The 23,885-nt window shown below is 42.3% G+C and overlaps 1 long non-coding RNA gene across 4 annotated transcripts; it reads right to left on the bottom strand.

The window, feature by feature from the left end:
• Positions 1-8,588: 8,588 nt before the first annotated feature.
• On the bottom strand, positions 8,589-22,988 carry LOC140661196 (uncharacterized). Of its 4 annotated transcripts, none has more exons than XR_012045681.1 (4): positions 22,765-22,988; positions 11,942-12,119; positions 11,274-11,484; positions 8,589-10,073 (listed from the first exon to the last, which is right to left on the bottom strand). It is a non-coding gene; the product is annotated as an uncharacterized lncRNA (long non-coding RNA). The 4 variants fall into 4 exon arrangements; XR_012045671.1 differs by lacking the exon at positions 22,765-22,988 and adding an exon at positions 12,380-12,546; XR_012045665.1 differs by lacking the exon at positions 22,765-22,988 and having other exon boundaries at positions 11,942-12,429.
• Between the last annotated feature and the right edge of the window lie 897 nt (positions 22,989-23,885).

Below are 23,885 nucleotides of genomic sequence, written 5' to 3' on the forward strand. Positions count from 1 at the left end.
CCCTGTTATTGATTGCTAGCCAGTCAGCAAGGTGGGTCTATGTCATTTTCTTGAAATGAGACCTCAGGACTATCAGAAGGACTTTTAAATTCAGAAGATAGATTTTTTTTTGGAACGTAAAAATGAACTTTTCCTGAAAAAAAATCAGAAGAGAAAGAATAGAACTAGAAGAACATAAATCTGTTCTGTTTCTCCATCCATTCTTTCCTTGCAGGGCAAGTCTTTTCTTCCAGACCTCAGTACAGCAACTCAGGGACCACCAGGGTTACAATAAACTCTACAAAGTCCCTTTGAGTCCTTAGGAAAAGTCTAAGGAAAAGCCTAAGGATCTTCTGATCCCTCTTTGTGTGCCTGCTTCCAAAACTGTTGTAATTTAATCATATTTGTTTGAATTTTTTCTGTCCTTATATACAATTTCTTACTAATTTTTCTGTGTCCTCTTTCCGTTTTGTCACCTTTAATTCAAGTTATGAAATACCCAAGAAAGAAACATTGAAATAGCTGCACAACAGCCTAGAGTCCCTTTTTTCTGGACACCTCATACAGCTAATAGTCCAGTCCGCTGTGCAAGGGAACTCTGTACTAAGACGGTTATCCACATGTAACCTATGTGGTAGGAGAAAGTAGATGGAAGGACAGAGGTGATAAAGGAAAAATGAAATTAATGCTTCCCAGTTCATAAGTGCCTAATATTATATTTAGGCAAAATAACCCTACAGAAGCCTACATCTCTTGTATGAAATGCTGAAAGCTAGGATCACACTTGCTGCAGAAGAACTGAAACTTAGTTTGTTCCTTAATTTCTCCTTTTTACCCCTGCACTGGGCAGAAGAGTACTGAGCACCAAAGAGGAGCTGGGACAGGGTGTGCAGCAGTGCCTCTGCACCTCAGCAAGAAAAATGAGCACAACTGCTCAGATAATGTTGTCTGAAAGGCTTCTCCCCCTCTTCACTGGTTGCCTAATTGCTTCCTCTCCCCTGAAGCACTAAGGAATGAGAATGAATGGAAGACATTTATGAATCTACCAGCTTATCTTGGAATAAGATAAAGTAAAATTACTTCTTTTGGAAATATAAATTGCAAGCATGTAAGACTGCTGTGTATGTAATTGCTGGCGTACCTGTCGTGGCAGGGAGAAGTTCATGGGATAATGCGTATTCTGTTTGGGTGAAGGACTTGCCCAGGATTCTGTCTAAAGCTCATGAAAGTGCTGAAATGCTCTCTTTTGAAAATTACATTTAAAACTTGATTTTTATAATGAAGAAAAAATAATTCAGTGCACCTTGAACAGTAGAAACACTACTGTTGTCTCCTTAACTCACTGGAAAATACTCACCAAAGAGCACGTAGAGCTTTACATAAAGACTTTGTTATTTTATCTTGTCTATGCTTAGACCTGCTCTAGACACAGTCAACAAGGTACTTTCCCTCCACATTGCCCATTGGAATGAATAATTTATGCTCACAGTCTCACAGTATAAATTATCCGAATATTTCTCAGTATTTGCCCTTTTTTTTAACCTCCTCACCACTAATGCATGCACCATCTCTTACCTTTTGGAAATCAAAAGAGATTTTGTTCATAGGTACAGATAGAAACTCATAGGATACAAGTGGTTCTCCTGCTCTGCTGTTGGATACATTCATTCTCTATGCACATTTTGGCTTGGAGAGTTGAACTCTTATTCAGGCTTTAGTTACGGTATTGAACTTTCAGTTTTCTACCTTTTTGGAGTAGGTTTACCTTATATCAGCAACTAAACATTAATTGCATTAGATAACTAGAGACGAAGTCTGGATGGTGTGATTGGGTGTAATTGGGTGTATAAAGCCATAGTTCAAGACCTTACTCTGCCTGATTGGGCAAGCCCATTTTACCACATACCTGCAGAATACTATAATGCCCTCCACCCCACAACCACAGCCAATTTTAGGATAATTCTCTTTCTGATTCATCTTGCTTTTACTAGAAATGCCATCCAGTTGAAATACATGGCACTATATTCCTTTTTTCAGATACAAATCCACTTCCCAGGAGACTTTTTTAGCAACTTTACCAATGAAATACTTGTAGTAATAATAAAGATAAAGATAAAGATAAGATAAAGATAAAGATAAAGATAAAGATAAAGATAAAGATAAAGATAAAGATAAAGTAACCCCACACACACGGTTAAGACAGTTTAGGAGCTTTTCAGTTGCCTTTAATGGTAAGAAAGTGAAGGTTTATTTTTAACTGAAGCTTTTACTGAAGCAGCAATTCTTTTTATTTTCAACTAACATGGGAGTGTCTGGAATGTTACTTTTTGTTTTTTAAATAAGTCATCATTTTCACCATCAGCACTCAGATAGGAATCACACTGATCACAACACTCGTGGTTGAAAGGTCCCAGCATTTTTGTGGTTTCTTGAATAAATACCAGTAATTCAATTTTGGTGTTCTCAAATTTGTGGAATGTGATATTCGGAAGGGTATAAGAACTGAAAATCATTCTACTCTAGGAAACAAATGCTTTCAATCCTATCACACTGGATGGAAGAAGGGCTTTTTGGTTTGCTTTGCTTTTTCCCATAGGGGGACAAGAACAAATACAGTCTCTGCAACACTTAATAGCAATTGATAAAAATTAACTCACTGATTAAAAGACTTTGTTTCTTTCAGATATGCTGATCATACTTAGCTCATCAATGCTCTGTGTTTCTGTCCAAGGGTAGCATTCAGTCATGATATTGTAAAACGTTTTCTGTGAGTGATTCAAATGAAACAGCCTTACAAAGCTCCTAATTTTATTTATTTTTTCAGGGAGGGGACGTGGTGGTTTCCAGACTCACAGTCTTGATTATCTGTTTCTGCTGTGTTGCCAGTTCGTACTCAACAATCCAGTCCCAGGAACTAAGCCAATACTACAGCATTTATTTTCTCTGTGAAGTCTCTGAAGACAAAGAAAAGGTCTTTTCAAAATGTTGGGAAAAAAAATAAAAACTAAAAAAAAAGGAAAAAAGGGCCACAGTTAGCTAGAATTGTCCTTACAGTTCATGCTGTGAGGCATTCTGTATTTTCTGTTACTCAGCTGGCATCACAAGAACTCACCTCTGCTGCTCTACCTATTGCCAAATGGGACACGTTCACGAGGAAGCCACATTTGAAGAAAACAACATGTGGGAACACTACATACAGTAACTGCGCTGGTCAGAGTCAGAGTTTCTTCCCTTGGATGATAATTGTCATGTAAGTGCCAGGAATGCCCGTAGCTGAAAAACTGTCATATTGCCACAAAACAGCGTGACTAACATTCTCTTTTGTACTGTTTTAAGGATCCAGGGCCCTTGAGACACTATAAACACTGAAAACTACTATTTCTGAAATAGTGTCCATAGTATTAAATTCTTTTAATTACATGTCAGTATTAGAAGTATTGCTTATGAAGTTTTATTTTGGCCTAAACTGCCTAAAACTGACGGTCCAAAGGAAAATGAGAGAAGACTGGAAGGATCTGCTATGGTCATCGAGTTTGGTCCCTTGGTACGACTGGTTACTCGCCATGCAGTCACCTCCATAAGTGTCTCTAGCTACATTTAAAGAATTATCACTCTTTGCAGCCACTCCTACACCTCCAGAGCATTCATTCTTGTAACTATTCACATGGCATATTTTCATGCCTTGTTTTTGCAACTTTTTTCTGGTGCCAAGAAACAAAGCGCTGAACCAAGGGAAGAAGCAGAGGAGAATTAACGGAGGAGACAGACTCACACACACACACAAAAGCAAATAAAAGAAAGAAATGGGGAAAGGACAGAAGGAGAAAAGAAAACAAACAGTAGAGAGATAACAGGGAGACCATTCTTTCTCACTGAATGAGACCAAGAGCTGCAGGAAATAATTTAATAAATAGTAGCAGTTAAATGCTCAGCGGGGTTTGCACCACTGACATGTGTTGTCCTGCACAATGTCCAAATCCCTTTGGAGCCTAGAGATGGTGTGAGAAATCCAGGTGGGTGACACCTACCCTCCCACCCACCAGCCCTCATTGACGTGGCACTGGGCACCCTCTCCCGACCGGTGAGATGATCTGGATTAGAGAGTCGATCAGGACACTAGACCCGTCAGTACGGTGGTACCAAGAGTCAAGCTCTCATCTGTTCAGCCACAAACAAGCAGCCAGCACCCTCCTTCCCCTCCCTGTCCCCACAGGAAGATCAAGGGTGAAATAACTGCTAAGAGAAGATTACAGAGCTTTTAAATTGCATCTAACACCATTTCTTTCATCTCTAGCTACAACTTTGCAGTGTAAATATCATGCTGTGAAGACTTAAACAGACAAAAAAGTTGACCTGACTTTTTTTTTTTTTTTTTTTTGCAAAAGATGTTAATTCCTTGCAAGAGGAGGGGTCCCCTACACAGCAACCCAAGTCAATAGTTTTCTATTTCAGTACAAGAGCTGACGATAAAATAAGTAGCTGCCTATATGCATTCCAGCTAGGGGCTCCTGGCAAATAAGCAAGTTAAAGGAAAACAAACTCAGAAAGCAATAAGGACAGTTATTAAAAAAACCTGAACATTCAACTGGTGTGTAGATTTTTATATAGAAATAATTCAAACCAAAATGAAACAAAAGGCTGTCTTTGTGTGTGGTAGAGCTGAAATATTTGTGGCAGGACTTGTCTGCAGGAAACAAAGAGAAGTAACCACCTAGCTGCATGGATTGCTGTAATTATGATCTTAAGCAGAATTTATATGCAATAATTCCATCCCAGGTTTTTAGAGGAAAAATACTAATCTGGCAGAAGGTAAATTGGCAGTTGGTTAATCAGTAATAGTGAGAGGTGTGAGGAGACACAATTACGGGTGGAGAAAGACAAGATGGGAGAAGTCAAGGGTTAGGAAGGGGTTTTGTAGTTTTTGATTGTTAAACAAATTGGATTACAGAAAAACGGGATGACTGCATGGATGGATGCTATCTGGAACTAATTTATTGATTACTGGGGCAAACACCAGAGGGGGGAAAAAAAAGATATTTTTATAAATTCATCTCAGAATCATTTCTGGAACCACTATATGTTTCATTTTAGTTACTGTCTTCCTTCTCACTTTTGTAACTGGTTCTTCTTCCTCATCTTTCATAATAGACAATGAGAACCAGGATAAGGAAGCGTGACTGAAGTAAAACCTTTACCTAAGAGTGGGCCTGGTATGTACCTAAACACTTTTATGTGATTACTGAATTAAGGAAAAGATTAGATTACAGGCACGTGGGCAGGGAGAAAGGTAGGAGTGTCCATTAATACATGGAAATCATGGTGGAGGGGATACTCCTGTTTTCAAATACAAACTTCAAAGTTAGCACACACATTCAAATTACAGTCATTAGCACACTTGTTCATAAACAGAACAGATGTCAAGGTCCTCCCAGCCCCTTCAGTCCCCCAGACTAACAAACAAAATTTGCAGAATTTCACAGCTATTACACAGGTTCAGGATCCTCCCAATCCCCTGAAGCCCTCAAACAAACAAACAAAATTTGCAGAATTTCACACACAGATTACACAAAATTACAAGTTCTTCTTTCCTCCAAAAGCCGCTTTATTTGCATGAGGCAGCTGCACTGGGCACGAGGTCTGTGCACGCCACCACAGCGAAGTATCAACCTGGGTTTTCAGTTGCTTTGCACCACTGTAAGAACAGTGTGAGGGAGAACAGCTGGTAGTACACAGCATCTGGAACGAAGCCTGCGCCTCCTTCTGTGGCCAGTTTCACAGCGGCACTCTGGTAGAAAATAATGTGCTAGAGGTAGCCACTGCTGTTATTATTGTAGTAGAAGCAGTAAGCGTGATGTGGTTTATTTTTGCTCTGTTTAAATTTCAAGATTCAGAACTACATGGTTCTGATGAATAAACGGTGTCTGTGCTATCGTAGCCTTTACACAGGGGCTTCTTTTCTGCTTTTGTTTGGAGAAAAAAACCTCTGAAAGCAATACTCCTCTGGCAGCCCAGTTATGCATGTGTGTACGTGTGCGAGTGTGCATGGAACAAAAGGGTGGAGAGGAGCTCTGGGCTGTAGTTACTACTTGGAGTATATCTGGTTTGTACTTACTAACCTTCTGCTGCTTCCAAGAACAGCTCAGTAAATCATGCCTCTTCCACTGAAACTGCATATACACCACTGTACGTTTTCAGCAGGGATCCAGATGTGAGCAATTAGGCCACGCTGTGCTATTATGCTGCCTCCCATATATGAGACATGGTTAAATAAGAATAAACCAGCTCCTTCTTAAAAATGTGCTCAGTCCTTCCCAGACAGGCAGTGGTTAGCCCTTGCTGGCAGCTCCAGCGAGCATTTTCTGAACTCATGGTCTAAATACATGCCTAGACGCATATCCTGACTGCGTGTTGGGACAAGGTCCTATCGCCCACCAGCCCTCGCTTCCCTCTTGCTCTGCCGATGTGAAGAGCTCTGGCTCCAAGGCTGGCAGGCAGCTGCGTCGTGCAGCACCCCCTTCCTGCTCCCACTCCCCAGCCACCCGGTTTGGACAACCAGGAAAAAGGAGCACTCTGAAGCATAACGTACCCTAGAGGACAGAGGCAGCTATTTGGACTGAACCCACCAAGAAGCGCATCCAGGATTGCTCTCAGTCCCTCTTGGACGTGAGGTTTGCCAGGCACCTCGGAGGAAGCCGTCATTACCACTTGCTGTCCATACTGTGACAAAATCCCAGCAAAAAAAGCACAGCTAGGGAAAGCCGGTCTGCTAGAGAGAAAGGTTTAGGCCTTCAGTAATGTCTAAATAAATGGCAACAAGCCACTCGGGTTGAGTTTTTTTTCCTCGAGAGATTCCAGACTGCTCTGAGTCCAGTAAGCAAAAACTTCCACTGCAGAAGGCAGACATATTTTTCTTTTATCTTGAGAAATTGTAGATGTTATTCTATGTTCTGTGGTGGAGAAAAAGTTTCTTGAAGCAACTGGAAGGTCCCCATCAGTGAGATACTGAGAGAAAGGCTCTAAGAAAGCAATCCGATTGCTCTTTGAAAAGACACTAAAGTCAGATAGGCATTACAGAGACACATTACAGACAGACTTTAAGACATTAAAAATAATATTGCAGCCCACTTCCAAAACTGTAACACTGGATTAGCTACTAGTTGCTCACTATGATACCTAAAATGTTGTTCTAGTATCGAAGTATTTGACAAGTCCACTGGACCGGGCTGAGCTGACGCTAGTAGATGGCTATGGTGAAGGTAATCAAGTCATCCCCTAGATTTATTTTTGCAGCATGTAGGCACACATTGAACTATGAAAGGGGCAAAGCTGGCTATGATAAAAGAGGATAAAGGGAGAGAGAGAAAGAACTATTTACAAGGAAGTTTGACACTCTCCAACTCTCTTCAAGCTGAGTAAAAAAAACCCTTGGAAACCACTGAGAAGAAGGGAGCAGTCACAGGCTGGGTGGTGCAGCTCATGACTGCTGAGTATTTGTGGGATGCGGGGAGAACAGCAATCATTTAAATGTAGTAAATACATTTGGAAAAGCTACATTTATTTACTAAAAAATATCATATATACAAAGGGTATATATTGCTTATCCAAAAAACAAACAAACAAAAATTTGGTCCTTTACTTCTCAATGTGTTTACATCACTTCTGTACAAAGTCTGACACACATTAACATCCTAAACATTTCTGGAGATCAGACATCTTATACCATAATCATACTTTTTTGCTAGATCTTCAAACAATTGGCTGCAGCAATGCATTTCACTGTCTGGCTTGTGAAGGTTTTGGGCACCCTTGGCAGCTACAGAACAGAGGTTTGTCTCTGCCTGCTGGCTAATCCACCACCTTTCCTGAAAAAGCCCTTTCCTTTTGGTGCAGATCCCTGGTCGACCCAGCTGAGCAGCAATGTTGAGTGCAGCAGGGAGAACTCTCTGCATTTCAGTTTCCCCACAGGAATGTCTGGGGCTGCTCCTCAGGAAACATCCTGCTCTAACCCTGCAGGCAGCTGAGGAAGCAGGGAATGTGCTCCTGAGGCCAGCACACCATCAAGAAATGTTCATCTGCAGGTCTGGGTGTATTTGTTTACTACTTTGATCAAAGGCAACAGCAGAGCCTTCTCAGTAATGGTGGATTTCATTTACAGCACCCTTTCCCTCTCTAGACTCCTCTCAGCCTGTCTCAGCATGCCACCCCACCAGGCCACTTAGCACCTCCAGCAACATTTTTTCTTCTTGTGCTCTTTCTCATGTTTTCTTCTTTTTGTTTTGTGCCTTCTCTTCCAGATAAAGATGAGACTGTTATCCAGGGGAGGCATAAGCAAATAACATCTATTTAATTTCCTTTTCTTGAGAAAGTGCAGGTTACTGATGCTGGGCTTAGAAGGAAAGAAATGTAGGCAGCTTCTCACTTTGGCTACCATGAACAGTGTTCGCATGTCTGTAGACAGCAGTAAGACGTGACTTTTCAAACCTCCCCATGCTAAGATCATGGACAAAGGCAGTATGAGCATATATTTTCTCCAACTATTTCAGTGGACTTTGAATCAGACAGATGGACCTATAACATAAGACAGCGAGGGATGTCTATCCCTACCCGTTCTGATCTTTGAACTTTCCCAACATCATCAGGTGACCAGTAAAGAGATCTCTCCTTCTGCACAACAGACTGCTGCACAACACACCTTTCCAAAAGCCCTGTTCTTCAGCAGCTACTCCTTTTGTCATTGGGTCTCTAATTTCGGTTAACTTCCCAGCTACCCAGAGTTTTACCTTGCAGTAGTCCCTGAGAGGGGTTCACCAGTTTTCATCAAATTCACTCACTTCCACTCAGCCAGTCCTTCCCCCCAACCAGATACTCTTTTTGAGACAGAGGAATATTTGAACCCAAACTTCAGGAGCAAGCCCTGCCAAAAATCCTTCTTAAGATAAACATGACTGCCCCTCAGCTTCTGCTAACAGCTGTTACAAGAGAACAGAGCTGCTCATGCAGGGTGAGAGGACAAGCTTGTGTTTCGACTTTTCTGGCAGTACGATGAAAATAGGGGTTTGATATGTTGTGGAGGATTTGTAAAACTGAATGTTTAATTACAGAGTCTTTTTTTTTTTTTTTTTTTTAATTTTATTTCATCTGGAAACTAATGAATAAAGTGGTAGTTTACAAGCTCTCCAAAGCTGAATGCATGGAACATTTCAAAGAAAGAGTATATAAAAAAGCATCATATTTATCTCATGAAGTTATAACATGGGCAGTAATTTATCAGAAACCTTCCTCTGTCATTTCATGCACAATTCTTTCCAGTCCCTGCTATGTGGTATATTAACGATCCCTTTCTATCCAAAGCAGCGGTAAGACATGTTTCAAAACAGTGCACTTTTGTAAGACTTTGTGTGAGCTTTCCATTCTGCAGGTCTTACTAGAATAGGATGATGAATACAGTCTAGCTTTGAATGTTGCAAGCAGTCAACAACGTTTCTGTGGCATATGGTGACTACAGAGCCTACTATAAAATACATGGAAGGCTGTTGATATGAGAAGGTACAGTGCTGGTAAAACTGGACAGCTGTAGCCCTGTAGAATTCTTCTACAAAGCCACAGAAGGGAAAAAAACACACTTCAAATCCACTTAAGAGCTTTCTGACACTGGCTTGAGAGCCCTACCTGCAAGAGTAAAGTGTATAGCTTAGATACCAATAGTTTTAATTTTTGACCTGACTCCTAGACTGCCAACCTGGACACCAGGCAGCTGGGGAGGATGCCGGGGATGCGGCGATGGGGAGGACCGCCACAGCTCCCTGCCCAGTGCCCCGCAGAACCAGCACGTGGTGACCACTTCCCGGTGCTCATGGTCCAGCAGCCTCTGAGCTAGAGACAGACTGCTCCTGGCCACCAGCCCCCCAGCCGCCTGTGCTCCCCCACATTCATTGAAATAGATGCTGCGACAGGCTGGGAAACCTTGGCATTCCTTGGGACACCACAGTTGTGTGGCCCTGGGTTTTAAGCAAGCGTTCTCTCCTCTTTTGATCAACATCCATGTTCTCTCTTCCCCCTCTCCATTTCATTTCGAGATATGATTTTGTTTAACCCTGAAATGCACAGGGAATAATCTAGGTTAAAAAACAAGAAACAAAAAAGGACCCCCTCCCCACTCCATCTTCAGACACTTCTGCAGCAGCAAACCTGAGTGTGGCTTTTCCGTTCAAAGCCACAAACTGGCCTGAGTTTGCTAAAACCTGGGCTAGCACACATGAAACCTTCAGCATGCCTGTGAACTGCCCTGCGGCTTGAGAAATTCAGAGCTGGTCTGCCTATTTTCCCCCAGGAGTCCCCCAAATTTGCTGCCAGCACCACCGGTGCCTTTGCGAGCCCCAACACCGCCCCTTCGTGGCTGGAGCTGTCCTGCGCGGGGCTGGGCCGGTGGCTCTGCGAGCTGCTGCCTCACACACTAAAACTGGAAAGCACCCATGTGTCTATGGAAAGGGGTGGGCTCCCCCTGCCATCCCGCCCTCTCCCCCTAAATTCCGGTCGAGCAGGAGATCAGACTAAATGGGCTGTGTGTCCCCCTCCAAAAGAGACTTTGCCTACTCCACCCTGCATCCATGCCTTAGTCCTGAGCGGGCAGGAGCTCCACGTGGTCACACAACTCTTTTATGACATTTTATCAACTTTCATTTTGTTCTCTGAAAACCAAAGGTCTGCTTAAGTGTGCGACTGCTTTCTCTCCCAGGCAATATGGTACAGCAGACTCAGTGCACATGTGTGCAGGGCAGGGGAAGAGGCAACGATGGAGCAGGGCAAAAGTGCCTGTAGCACGCCTTTGCATCTCCTCACATTCCTGGTAGGACCACACCATAAGTTAGAGCACTTGCACAGTTGCTATATTCTGCTTTTTGCAGCAGCCAAGAATATTCAGCACACAGCCCCCTCCCAGCCTGAGCATGACCGTCACCCAGTCCCTACCCAAAGGCTGCTGGAGATGTGGACAAGAGCCATTTTCCCCACGCATCCCTGCCCAGGATCCTGCTCTCCCTTCATCGATCGAAGCATGAATCACCAAGGGCCACCACCAGCCACACAGTCCCTTCAGTCTGCTGGGGTGGTAGAAAGAGCGCTCAATCACTTGTTCGGGATTTCGTTTCTCCATTGAAACTTGAAACACTTTAGCATGAACAGTGTAACCAGATGTGGGCAGGCTCTGAGATCCTTGCATATCCCAGTACATCCCTTTTTAATGTAATGACAGGATTAATACCTGAGCAAACATGTAAGGCATTGGTCTCGCTCACCTAGGTGGGAATATCCCTTGCTCCTTGGTGCCAAAGTGAGGATGTGTTTCATGACTTCTCTGCTCTCTGCAGCAGGCTTTTTGTTATCACATTTACTCTTTTCCAAGCCTTCTACCTTTTTTTCCTCCAAGAAGCTGATGGCTCCTTTATCAGAACCAGTCAGTGCAAACTGCTGGATGACACAAACCAGACGGCCTGCATCCGCTGCAGACTGGGACAAAAGATGGAAGCAAAAGATAATAACGAAGCACAGCTGGCTGATAAGCATGTTTAAATTTTGCAGAGATTAGCTGTGAGAACAGGAAGGAGCTCTTTCTCTCCCTTCTGTTTGTTTAGCTTTCTTTAATTGTTTATTTTTAGGATTAAAAACATGCCCATTCAGACTTACCAAGCAAGTTAAAGCAAGGCACAGGGAGAAATTTGTCTCATTAGAAATGTGAAAGCCCCATCGCAGCCAAAAAGTAAACAGGACTTTCCATTTCCCAGAGCCACGTAAGCTGGCGAAGGGCTGCTCGGCTCTTGGCCGTCCTCGCTGGCGCTGGCCGGGAGCTGGGGCCGGTGCGGAGCAGCGAGGAGCAGCGAGCTCAGCCCGTGGGTCCGCCTGGCTCCCCTGGCTCCGCGACAGGGAGAGGGAGGGAAGGGGACTGCACAAGCGCCACCTCACTTACGGATGGGATACAGCAGCACCGGCAAATTTCATAACTCCTCTCGCACAGCAAAATGCTCCCGTTGTTTATCTGGGCCATTGCAGCGTGCGCTGTAAGTACGGGTTATTCAGCAGCGAGCCTCTCCTGAAGTCCGCGAGTGAGTGTCTGTGCCTGGTTTCCACAGATGTAAAAACAAGCTCTGGAAAAGAAGTGTTTTTGTAAGGGGAACAAGCAAACAAAACACGTTTGAAGGAAGCGTTGCAGTCTGAGGGACTGATGCTGCTGCCGCAGGATGACATGGAAGTTTTCCTGATGTGCTGCAAAGTGGGGAGACCCAGGCTGCCACCAGCAGCTAAAATGCCATTGCAAATGGGGTCTTTCACTGCCCTTCTTCCTCTGTGTGCCCTGTGCTGAAGGCCAGTCCCTAAAATTGAACCAGCCTCTGATCAGGTCCCACACCTGCAAACCTGCAGCCCCTTCTGCGGATCCCTGCTGGTGCGAAAGCTGAGAGTTCAGATCATCTGTATACAACATCTCACATCTCCCTCCTTTCTGACTGACAGCGCACGCAGGAGGTCCTGCGTAACACGCTTGTACAGAGATTAAAGCAGAAACTCTAGCTGAGCTCCGTGTTCGCACCTGGTAATGGTATGAATGAAGAAAGAGGCAGCAGGGTCAGCTGTACTCTGAGTGCCTTATGCTACCCTGGAGACGCAAAGCTATGGTGGAGGTGGGCTTCCTCTGGCTTTGCACCCTTATGGCCCTGCCAGGCAGGCAGAGGCATGCATTGAATGTCATCTCCCTTCGCTGGCACCGCTAGAGCTCGGACACTCGTAACGCTTTGTGTTATAAGACTTTGGTTCAGGCCTTCAGGACTATTCCTTCACTGGTCACGAGGGGCTTAGACAACACCTGACCAGGAGGGTAAATCTATGATGCTACCCTCCTACTTTACCTTTAAAATAGTACCAGCATGAAATGGAGAACTAAACAGAGCTGTTGAAGTCAGATATTCTCTCTCACCAGTCATCTTCAGTGGGGAGAGGAGGGGAGAAAAGTTTTGTTCTGTTTATCAGAATATATTAAAAGACTATTACACTAATACGTGGACAAAGAAAGTACAACTGATGAAACAATGTGCTTCTTGTGTTTTAAACGATGTGGTTTGTTCACATGAGCCATCCTTTTGGATGGCTACACAAACTTGTTTGCAAGGCTCACAGTGCAAATGTACAGAACCCAGCTGTACTCATAAAGCTTGTTAGTTATGTTGAAGCCTGGCAATCCGCATGACTCAGCTGAACACCAGCCTGCTGCTTCCTCTATTGTTCCCCCTGTTCTTGCCACTGCAAGAATTTTAGTTTCACGTACATTTATAAAAAATATCATTTTTTTTCTAAAAAAAAATATCTCTAGAAGTTGCGTAATATCTCTGAAAAGCCTGTACTTGGCTCCAGAAGCCTCTTCAGCGCAATGATGTGAACTTTTGTTAATCCTACCAGCACTGCAGCCTCCAGAGGGCTGTGCTGCTCGGGCTCCACTGGCCACGTTGCCGGGCAGGAAGGCACTGGGTGGCCGGGGGCCGGGGAGGGCAGCCAGCTAATGCCAGCACACTGCCCAGCTGTGCACAACTGCCTGGACCCTGCGAGCGCTGCAGAAATGCTCGTCAGAGAACACTGTTTCTCTGACTTAGATTGCAGGAGAGTGATGAGAATGATGATTTATTTCAAAAGGTATAGCAGATGAGGGCACCTGTTAAGACCGAAGCCTCCTAGGTAACTATAATCAGCAGTAAAACACAATGTTTCCCCTGAAAAGCTTCCTATCTAATTATACATATTACTCCAAAATTATTACAACGCATTTGTCACTGTCTGGGTTCATTTATATAAATGACATGTATTTTAATAAGTACCTTAAGTACATATCAAAGATTCAAAATGACACTAGGAATTGCAGGTGCTTTGTGGATGTCTATTTTCTGTAAGTTCATGTTTTCATGATAGCTTATGTAAGATGGAGATATGAATATACCATATAAGTCATTTGAAGGCTTGCATACTCCTGGCACTGTTTTCAGATTTCTACATTTTAAAAATGTAAAACAAGCTGGATCAAATTCACACACTAGTGGTACTTGTGTGCTTCGCTGCAGTTGCTGTCTCAGAACCCAGAACATATCAATTCTCTTGTACGAATTGATCTTTTTATTTTCTAGGAGGGAGGACAGAAGGAGCAGATTTGAGGTGCCAAAAGGTGAAGGACAGGTACTGATGTAGGAAAGCAAAGCTTCAACCAAGAAAAGTACCAGCGGGTCCATGTGGCTGCTGTGAGACCTGGTTTATTACCTTTGTACAACATGTGCTTCCACATAGGAGTAACAGGAATAGGAGCACTGATAATCCACAGCCCAGCATGTTGTAAATAAATAATTGTGTTGGCAAGATAATGAGGTACAATACCTAATAACTGCAATTTTTTTCACTGTTTTAAATAGGTCACATCTTTCCTCTCTAACTCTGAATCAAATTTTCCCCTGTGCTGAGGGCCAAGCATGTGACTCTTTGTAGCTGTAAAAAAGAAAGCAGCAGCAGACCCTTGGGGTATAGAGATATTACAGCAGCCACACAACACATTTCTGCATTCAGAAAAGCTTTAGTGTTGCGTCAGGCAACAGCTACTAAGCAGAGACATATGATTTTTTTTTTTTTCATGTTGTCAGAAGAAAATGTGGAACTGATAAGAAACACCTGTGGAAATGGAAAGCATTCTCAGAAACCAGGGTTTGTTTAGGTGATGAAGAGATAAAATCTAACGGCATGTGTTGCAAGGCAAGATAATCTTGAACAGAATGTCTGTTTAAAAAAAAAAAAGGAAGAAGAAGCAGTAGTATGTTTCAGGTAATCGGCTTTCTGTGCAAAGAAAGGTCCTAGAGGATCATAAGGCAACATTGGTGCAGTATGTAAAACTGCATGAGCTGCATGGATGTTGTTCATTCATTTTTCTTCATGGAAACATGATTTCATTTACATTTTATTTGCATCTTGTAAATATTTTCTTAGAACCCCAGCAGGACACTGGAAAGCATAAAAGCACACATTACCAGCTGAACATATGTAACCAAAGCTTTCTCTTTGCTTACAGCTCAGCCTATTCCATGTGCTCTGATTTAAAGCCCTGTAATACACTTACCACATAGGAATTCTGTTTAGCTACATTTAGCTTCTTTGAGGGAAGATTTGTCAGATCATTTGTTTTACTCAAATGCATGCATATTTTCATGCCTTTGTCCTGGCTGATGTGAAATAACCATTTTTAAAGGAAGTCGATCTCAATATTTCTTTCCATAGTCTGGAATGAATGAAGTAGTTAAATGATAAATACTGGGAAATGTGCAGTACAGTGTGATTTAATTGAAACATTGCCATGATTCTATGCCTCAGTGTTGTGGCATTGAATCAGTCAGAAGACAGAGGCAGACTGCCGGTGTGTGCGATGCCCAGAGGAGGCGGCAGTTCCAGTAATAATTTTAGAGACTGTAAAGTGACTCTAAAATGGAAATCTCAGCAGCAGTTCTAGGAGGGCCCAGCTGAAAAAGATACAGAAGCGCATGCCCAGTTTTAAACACACAAGCAGTCCCACAATCAATGAGACCACCCACAGGCTTACAATCCCTTGAAGAATTGAGCCCTTAATTGCTCAGTAACTGCTGCAAAAAGACACCAAGTTTCCTTTGCATTACTTAATATTAAAAAGGGCTCTGCCAACATAAAACACTGGAGGAGCCCAACCCAAACCAAATGGGTAAAGCGAGGAACCAAAGCAGCCTTGCAGGAGCGCTGCCTTTTGCTAAAATTCTCCCCTGTTTCAGCCCACCTTGAGTTGCTCCTCCTGTTGAGATCCATGCTCAGCAGCACTCATTTTAGGCAGAACCACTACATTACAATTGCTTCCTCCTTTGAATGATGAGCAATTGACAAGTTCTGGAGGTTTGGGGATTTTTTTCTTTTGGATACAAAGTCCTAATCAACCCCTTCTTAGCAAAAAAGTTATATCTGTAGCAAATCTTTTTAAGACCTACTTGGGGTGCCAAGCTTCTTTGTCTGCAAGGACATTGCTACAGCTTCTCAAACTGTGTTACATGAGTGGCAAATGAATTTTAATGAGCTGATCCTTTTGCAGTGTATGAGGCAGGGAAGTGTTAATATCTCTGCCTTACAGATGGGCAACTGATCTGCAAGGGGTCAGAAACCTCAGCTGCAGAAAATCTGGAAAGCTGAGCTGACTTTATTGGAGCTGTGCTGATTTATACCAGCTGAACATATGGCCCCAGAAGATTAAGTAGTCTGTGTGAGAAATCTGTGGTACATCTGGGACACTCCAGGGCCTGAGTCACAAGATCATCCTTCCTGCCCATAATGCTTGCAAACATGCCTCTACTACGCAGGAGCCTCTGCTAACTATTTCTCTAACCTCTTGGCAAAGCAATAATGAAATTGTTTGAATGACTGAGCCCAGGGAAAGTTGGGGTTAGCTTACGCTGTTGACAAAACCGCTTTCTCTGGTTACTTTGTGCATGACACTATTTTGTATGGGTAAGCCAAAACTATATAAAATATTGGATTATTGTATTTGCAGTCATATTCTAAACAGAGACATAGCAGAAGGAATTTGCAGTCCAACATGGGGAATGAGTCTGTCAAAATCGTACAAAATGGGATCTGTGTTTCCTGTTTGCCTCAGTCCTGTGCCATACTGTATAGGAGTAGCTGAGGGCCAATACGCCACTGCAGAGGTGTTTCCCTCTGTACGCTTTTTTAATCATCAAGGGTTTTATGTAAGCCCAGCGCTGGCATATGCATCCTAGCTATCTTTTGCCCAGGCAAGAGGGAATTTTTGGAAATACAAAAGGTCTGAATAAAGTCACATATATACTTTAATAGGCTATTGAAGCACAATTGTTTTGTAACTGGGACAGCTGTTGTAGCCACTGCAATATTTATTTAACTATTGCTCCAGGACAGAAAAAAACCAAACTAAACCAAAAAAACCCCAAAACCCTTAAATCATAAACCCAGTCTAAATCTTATTCAAACAGGTTTCCAAAAAAATATGTTGGGGTGAAGCCTGTGCAGTTTGTGGGGAAAAAAACAGTGAAGCTGTTCACTTGCCGTGTGGGTTACTGCAAGTGTGGGTTTGCTACTGCAAGTTTACTCACTTGATGTGTGGGTTACTGTGATACTCCAGGCATGGTTTCAAAATGATACAATGTTAACTGGTTACAACATTCATGTTCCAATGATAATTTCAGATAATGGTACTGATGAGAAAGGTAATGGCACCTATCAGTCAGAAGTAACAGAAAAATATAATGAAAGCTCATTTAGAACTTGGTTTATTCTGCATAATATTTAATTAGCAAAAGGTTTCATATTGGGGGGATCAGTATTGCAAACGATATGAAACAGTCATTGACAAATAAGCAACACTGCACAGCGTTTCTAATTCCCAAGGGGAAAAGTAAAATTGAACTGTATTAAGAAGAAAAAAAAGAAAAGATCTTCTTGAACAATGGAGAAGAACAAACACATACCCCCCAACACTAGTCTGGAAAGTGAATGAAAAATGTAATCAAACTATTCCAGAAGTTAAGACACACAAAACTTCTTTACCAGTTTTCACAAAAATATGACAGACAACTTGCAAGATTTTTAGAGAATTAATAACATCTTATACTGTGAGCTATATTTACCCCAAACTCCAGAGTATTTATTTTAGCAGGATTTATTTTTAAAACACACTTTCAAACATTTGTTAAACTACCTACTGAAAAGGGGTAAACATTAAGTGACCCTCCAATAAGGAGGAAAAAAAAAAGGAGAAGAGTTTGCTCAGCATCCATTTCCAGCCTGTTATTCAACAACGAATCAACATCTGAAAGCAGTTTTCCAGTGCTCTGTGTAACCCAGCACCACCACCTGCTGTTTGGGAAGGAAGATTCAATTTCCCTTCTCTTGCACATTAAATCTCCAGTACCATGCACGCAAAGAGAAATCACCCTTTTCAAACATTCAAAGAAGAGGAGGAGGACAAACAAACAAAACAAAAGAAAGCAGAATTTCCCACCCCCAGTAATGTATGGGAGAGGCAGCTCTGCCCATTTTAACCACAGGGCGATCCTTCCTCGGATATGGGGTGAAGAAGCTGAGCTGGTCACACCAGCCTTAACAGCATGCTGCTTCTGCTCTCTTGGCTCTGGGTTCCCACGAAAATATAGACTTTGGCAGTGCATATGACTTGCCTCCAGCGTGCTACCTATCTTCCCCCAAATCCTGCAGCTTGCTAGCAAAATAGCTTATGTTGGCTGTTTTTCAGCTCTTCTGCCCGGGGGGGCCGCTGAAAGTTCCTTGCATGGTGCTTTCATGGGGAAGGTCAAATGAATACTGGCCTCCCAGTATTCCCAATCATTATAAACATGGAACACGGTAAGGTCCGAAGCTTTTCCTTCAGAAAACCTGGTGAGTAAGCCCCTCATCCCTTCCCATGGATGCGATGGAAAGGAGAATCTGTGCCATTTCCTTTTAATTAGTAATGGTCCAAAAAGAAATAAAATTGTAGCAGAGTAGGCCCTAAGAAAGCCAAGGGAAGCTATGCAATACCATTCTGCTGCCTGTATCCAAAGATGCAGCTAAAAGCTGTGTCGGCTGCACCTGAGAATTCGACCTGCCTCCGGACTGCAAGAGAAACTGAATTACAACCGATGGGAAGAACTGTGGGGGAGCCACATTCCATACGGGCTGTTAAATTACAGCCCAAAAGCTGCCTCTTTTTTTCCACCAGCTTTCCCTTTAGACAGGTAAATCTCCAGCTAGCCATTTAGGTCTATCCGCATATCTAATTCTTTCCAGGACTGATGCTCTGTCCTATATCTTGTGCAGACATGCACAGAGCATGTTTAAAAGGGCTTGTCATTGATTAATGGCAAACAGTGCAATTCTTAACAGATAGTAAAACATCCCCCTGCTGCTAATCAGTACTGTCAGTGAACTGTGATGTTAAGCATGTGCATTTCTGTCACAAGGTTGGTGAAACTCCATGGTTTGGCTATGGTGTCTGCAATTCTCATTCACCCCAAGAAGGAAAGAATTTGGGGTTTTGCAGGTGGGGAGTTGTTTTTTGTTGGGGTTTTTGTTGTTGTTGCTTCCCCCAAAAATGATAATTTCATGCTTTAAGGCTGCTATTTCTGCATTGTCTGTTTCCATTCAGCTCCGAAGTCCAGGTGATGAGGTTTCATTTTATTTGCATGCCCAGCGCACACCTGGAAGTTGCAGAACTAAGCTCATTATCAGGCTGATGCAGGTTACATTTTTCTCCTCTCCTGCTCTGCAATCCTAGAGCTGTTGCATGAAGCACAGCACAGCCTGACTCCCTCGGAGCATCCAGACCCTGGAAGAGCTCCGGTTTGCAGTTTCTGCCCTCCCTAATTTTCCCATTTGCTTAAAACATTAAAACTGCTGAAGGCAATTTTAAAAGTAGAGGGTTTGTGGGGTTTTTCCCCCAAAATGGAAGAAATACATCCTCTGTATCAACAGAGCTGAAGGTACTTCAGTTGGCAGTTGGACCAGTTAGGTGGCACTAGAGCTGTCGGGGGAGGCATACAGGAGCCTGCCTGCCCTACCACCATGGAGGACAGCCCTACAACAGGAACCCTTGATGAGGTTGAGGAGTAAATATTGGACACACAGGTTGGAAATCTCTTTTCAGCTCTTTTCTGTACCTACCCCTGCAGCAGGGATGCACTGGGAACACAGTTTGCAGCAACAGCCATTGGAGTGAATTAGCATACGGGGGGGAAGACTTTATATCCACCTCATAGCTGAGATGTGGATCAGACAAGGATTGCTTCCCTGTTTCGTAGACACCTGAGCCCATGTTCACCTTCACTGACTCCAGGGACTTCTAGAAGGTGATCAGGTTTTAAGTACTGACCTGTTTCCGTTGGCTGCAGTAAGAGCTAAAGGCAATTATGTTTTAAATTCAGGTGCCCCTGTGCAGTGCCCTTGTTCAAGTGCCTTGAGGCTGGAGGCTACATCTCTACTGGCACCCCAAATGACTACAGAATCAGAGAGAACACATATATGTTGAAATTGTTGTGTGTGTAAAATTAATATGAAACTAATACCTAAAAATATATCTAAATTTTTGTAAGCACTAAATGTACGCAGGAGAGGTCTGGAATATTTCCTACTATAACCGGCAGTGGATTTTTGTAGCGGAAAAGCTGCAACGTTACTTAGAAAATATACAGCAATAAAAAAATCTGATGAATCCCTGCAATGACATACTACAGTACTGAACTTAACAGTGACTTTCAGTCTGGGTATGCTGGGAATTCCCCTTTTGACATGTTTAGGATTTTTTAAAAAAACAGGACATCTTTTAATGGCAAATATGCAAACTGTCAATTGCATAACATGGACTGTAAACATGATGGAGGTCTTACTTCACTGCGCAATTAAAAGATCAAGGTATTTTCACTTTAGTTAGCTCAAGGAGACTCTGAATATAGAGATTTTTAAAAACCCTATTGCTAAATACTTTAAAATAAATCTGGTGTTCTCCAACTCTTGTGACTGTGATTAACTTTATTTATTTAAACTGTTTATTATTGGATCAGCAGAGGTCAAAAGGTAACATCTATCCATCCTTTCTACCTAAAGAAAATTCCACTCTGATGCCTCTGCATGCTCTCCCTTGCCTTTTTAACATATTTTTAATAAAAGTGGACTTCATGATAGCCTTACAGGCATCTAAGTCCACACACATCAACATTATCAAGGTTTATCTGGTTATTCACTAACCATGCAAAAAGAAGATGGCTCTCAACATTATGACTGCCAGAGAAAGAGTCCCTTGGCATAGACTGAATATGAGTATTGAAGAGAAAAAGAGACTGTAATGTGATAGGAAGTTGGCGATGAATTTCTGATAACTTGTTATGACTTAAATCTAAGGGAAAGAGACCATGCAGGCCCTTAAATGTTCCATGCTATACGGAACATTTTATTATTTTAGAGACCAATCTGAGTGAGATTTTCTAGTTTCAGAAATGCCTCTTTCCTCACTAAAAACATTAGGTTTTTGTCGAGCCTGAGCTCTTTTGGAGATGAGGGCAAACGCTGAGGTACTTTGGTGAGCAAATCCTCTGCCAAGTTCAGGTCTTCCAGTTTAATCATGTTATTAAAAGCTGCCTTCTTAATCCCCTTCTCAGTAATTTGATTATGACTGTAATTTGATTATGACTGAGATCAAGCTTTTCTAGCTCTGACAGCTCACTGAAGACATCAGTAGGAATTACTGTTATTTTGCTGGCTGCTAAATGTAATTCCTCAAGGGCGAGGGGGAGAACTGTGGGAATGAATGCTCCGCAGTCGATTGAAGTTCATCTTCATTATGTGCAAAGATGTTAGGGAGGGAAACGCCGCTTTGGGGAAGGGTGGGTTAACCTGCTACTGTGGAGGCTCAGTGCCGCCAGGTTCCTGCACTGAGTCCAAGCCCGCTCTGCTACACTGTGGGTGCTGCCGCTGCCTAGCCCCAGCTCCACGAGGGCAGTGGGCAGATCTGCCGGGATGCTCCTAAGATTATTGTCACACATATGAAGACATATGAGCTTTTGCAAGCCTTCGTAGGCTTTTTTATAGCTCCATCACTGAGCTGCAGGACCGAGAAGTCTGGTGACAAATACTCCTTCAGGAGACCCAGCTGGATGAAATCTATCCTGTTATTCATAAGCAGTAAATATCTGGCACTAAAGGGGATTCCTTTAGGGATATCTGATAGCCTTTTGCCTGAGAACTAAACCACTCTTAAAATAAGATGAGAAAAGTGAAACCACCACTGTTGTCAGCAAAAGAAGAGTTTCAAAACTATTTGTGTGTAAATTCCTTTCTAATATCCATTTAGCTGTAATAGACATTGTCATTTACTTCTCTGTATCAGTAGTATGAACATAAAATTGTTACTATTTGCAGATAGAGCACTAGTCATCTGTCCTCAATATCTTTCACATACTACGTTCTCTAGGTTTACATCATTTGTTTATATTTTGAGCTGATTTTCTCCTTCTCTTTTTTGACTGTATATGATGTATATTCTGACACCAAGATCCCTCTCTAAGGCTCTCTTTGAGCATCTGTTTTCTACATTTTTACAATTTTTTTCAAGAAAGGGAAAATTATTAACTCATGCTTTGATGTATGCTGATGTACGATTTGTTCGTTTGGTAATCACATGCACGTGATGTATAACCACAAAGGAATTTTATACTAATGTTTCTCTAATTATTTATATCCTATGGTAAGACCATTACTCGCCTATGACTTTCCACCATACATCATCAACATGTATAGCTACATACCTTATGATAATTCTTTTCAAACAGCTTATGCTCAAAATGCAACTAGACAACATTATCTGGAGGGCTCAACTGCCAGAGCAAGCACGCTCTGGGGGGCAAGAGTCATCCTCAGAAAAGGCTGGTAATCTGATCATCTCATCTTCCGCATCTCTATAGCATGATTGCTTTTCTTTATATTTTTCTTCTGCATTTCACTCCCTGTGCTATCTTACCGCTTGTTTCTGAGTTCTTTCTCTTTGCTTTTGCTGCTTTAATAGTTCTTGGACCATGCATTCTTTTATTTTCTATTTTTTTTTAATGCTTCCCTTTTCTTCCCCTTGGTAGGAGAACGTTAGTGATCCTTCTCCTGACATTTCTTTCTGGACTAACAATCTGACTCTCTAGCATGAGAAAACACGCACCCTTGCTTGATTTGTGACTTACTTACACTTCTGCCAGTTGGAAGGCGCCTTTGCCTGTCTGTGGAGAGAGAGGGCCTGCTTGGCTGTACTTGGATGTTGGTAGTGATGCTCCTACCCAACGGATTGGCCTTGATCTCCGCAGGGGCCGCCGCAGAGGCGCGTGAGGGGTAGCAACAAACAGAAGATCACTCAGCAACGCACAGGCTCTATCCTCACGCTCTTCTACAGCGGCGGTCTCACCCACGCATTTCAAGACTGAATTAGTGCTATTATGTTTCAAAGGCAAAACTGCATTTTTAAACTTCTCATTGAACTTATGAACTGATTGGAATGTCTTCACTGGAATTTTTCCCGTTTTCAGGATTTTTCCTGTTCCTCCTACATTTGTCTCTGTTAAGGAAAAGGCATAAACACTTCTGGAAAAAATACAGGAATACATAAAATGATAAGCCATACAGTCTATTAACATAAAAGCCTGTGGATTAAAATTTTAAATGACATAAACTAAGAAAACTTTGCTTGATGCTTCTGCTTCTTTTCTGATTTATACCAGCCCTGGGGACCTGGATCCTCCAGTAACACAGAATGTAATTTCTTCTTCCGTTATAAATGCTCATGGATTTTGAAGCTATTAAATACATTTGTGGTATTTCAACATGGGTCAGAATAACATTGCTCTTTAAACTGGAAATTGCACTTAACCCACCTTTTAACATACTATCAAGTCATTTCAGTATCTTTAGATGAGATTATCCACATGAGATTTCCTGTGGTGGGGACACTGGGGAGGTGTAAAATTAGTAAAACCTTCTCAGACCAAACCAGTTTATCCACATCTGTTGGAACTGTCTTTTTTTAAATACTGAATTTTTGTCTGTCTACTCCAGGAAAGTAGAAAAGAATGGAACATTTATGACAGCTAATTATTTACATCCATACAATTATAATTAAGAAATTAATTTTTGAAATCATTACATTCTTTCCTATCTCCTTGCCTATCTATTCATCCATCCATCATTCATCAACAGATGAATTTGTCAACAGACAGTCCATTAGGCTATCTAGTGTCTCACAATATTTATTTTGGTTTGACTCCTTGTCCCCTTCTAATTTCTGAAAGTACTCTCATCCCAGGTATTCAGATAGA

This window comes from Ciconia boyciana, chromosome 1, assembly GCF_034638445.1.
Source record: "Ciconia boyciana chromosome 1, ASM3463844v1, whole genome shotgun sequence".
In the NCBI taxonomy this organism is placed as follows: domain Eukaryota; kingdom Metazoa; phylum Chordata; class Aves; order Ciconiiformes; family Ciconiidae; genus Ciconia; species Ciconia boyciana.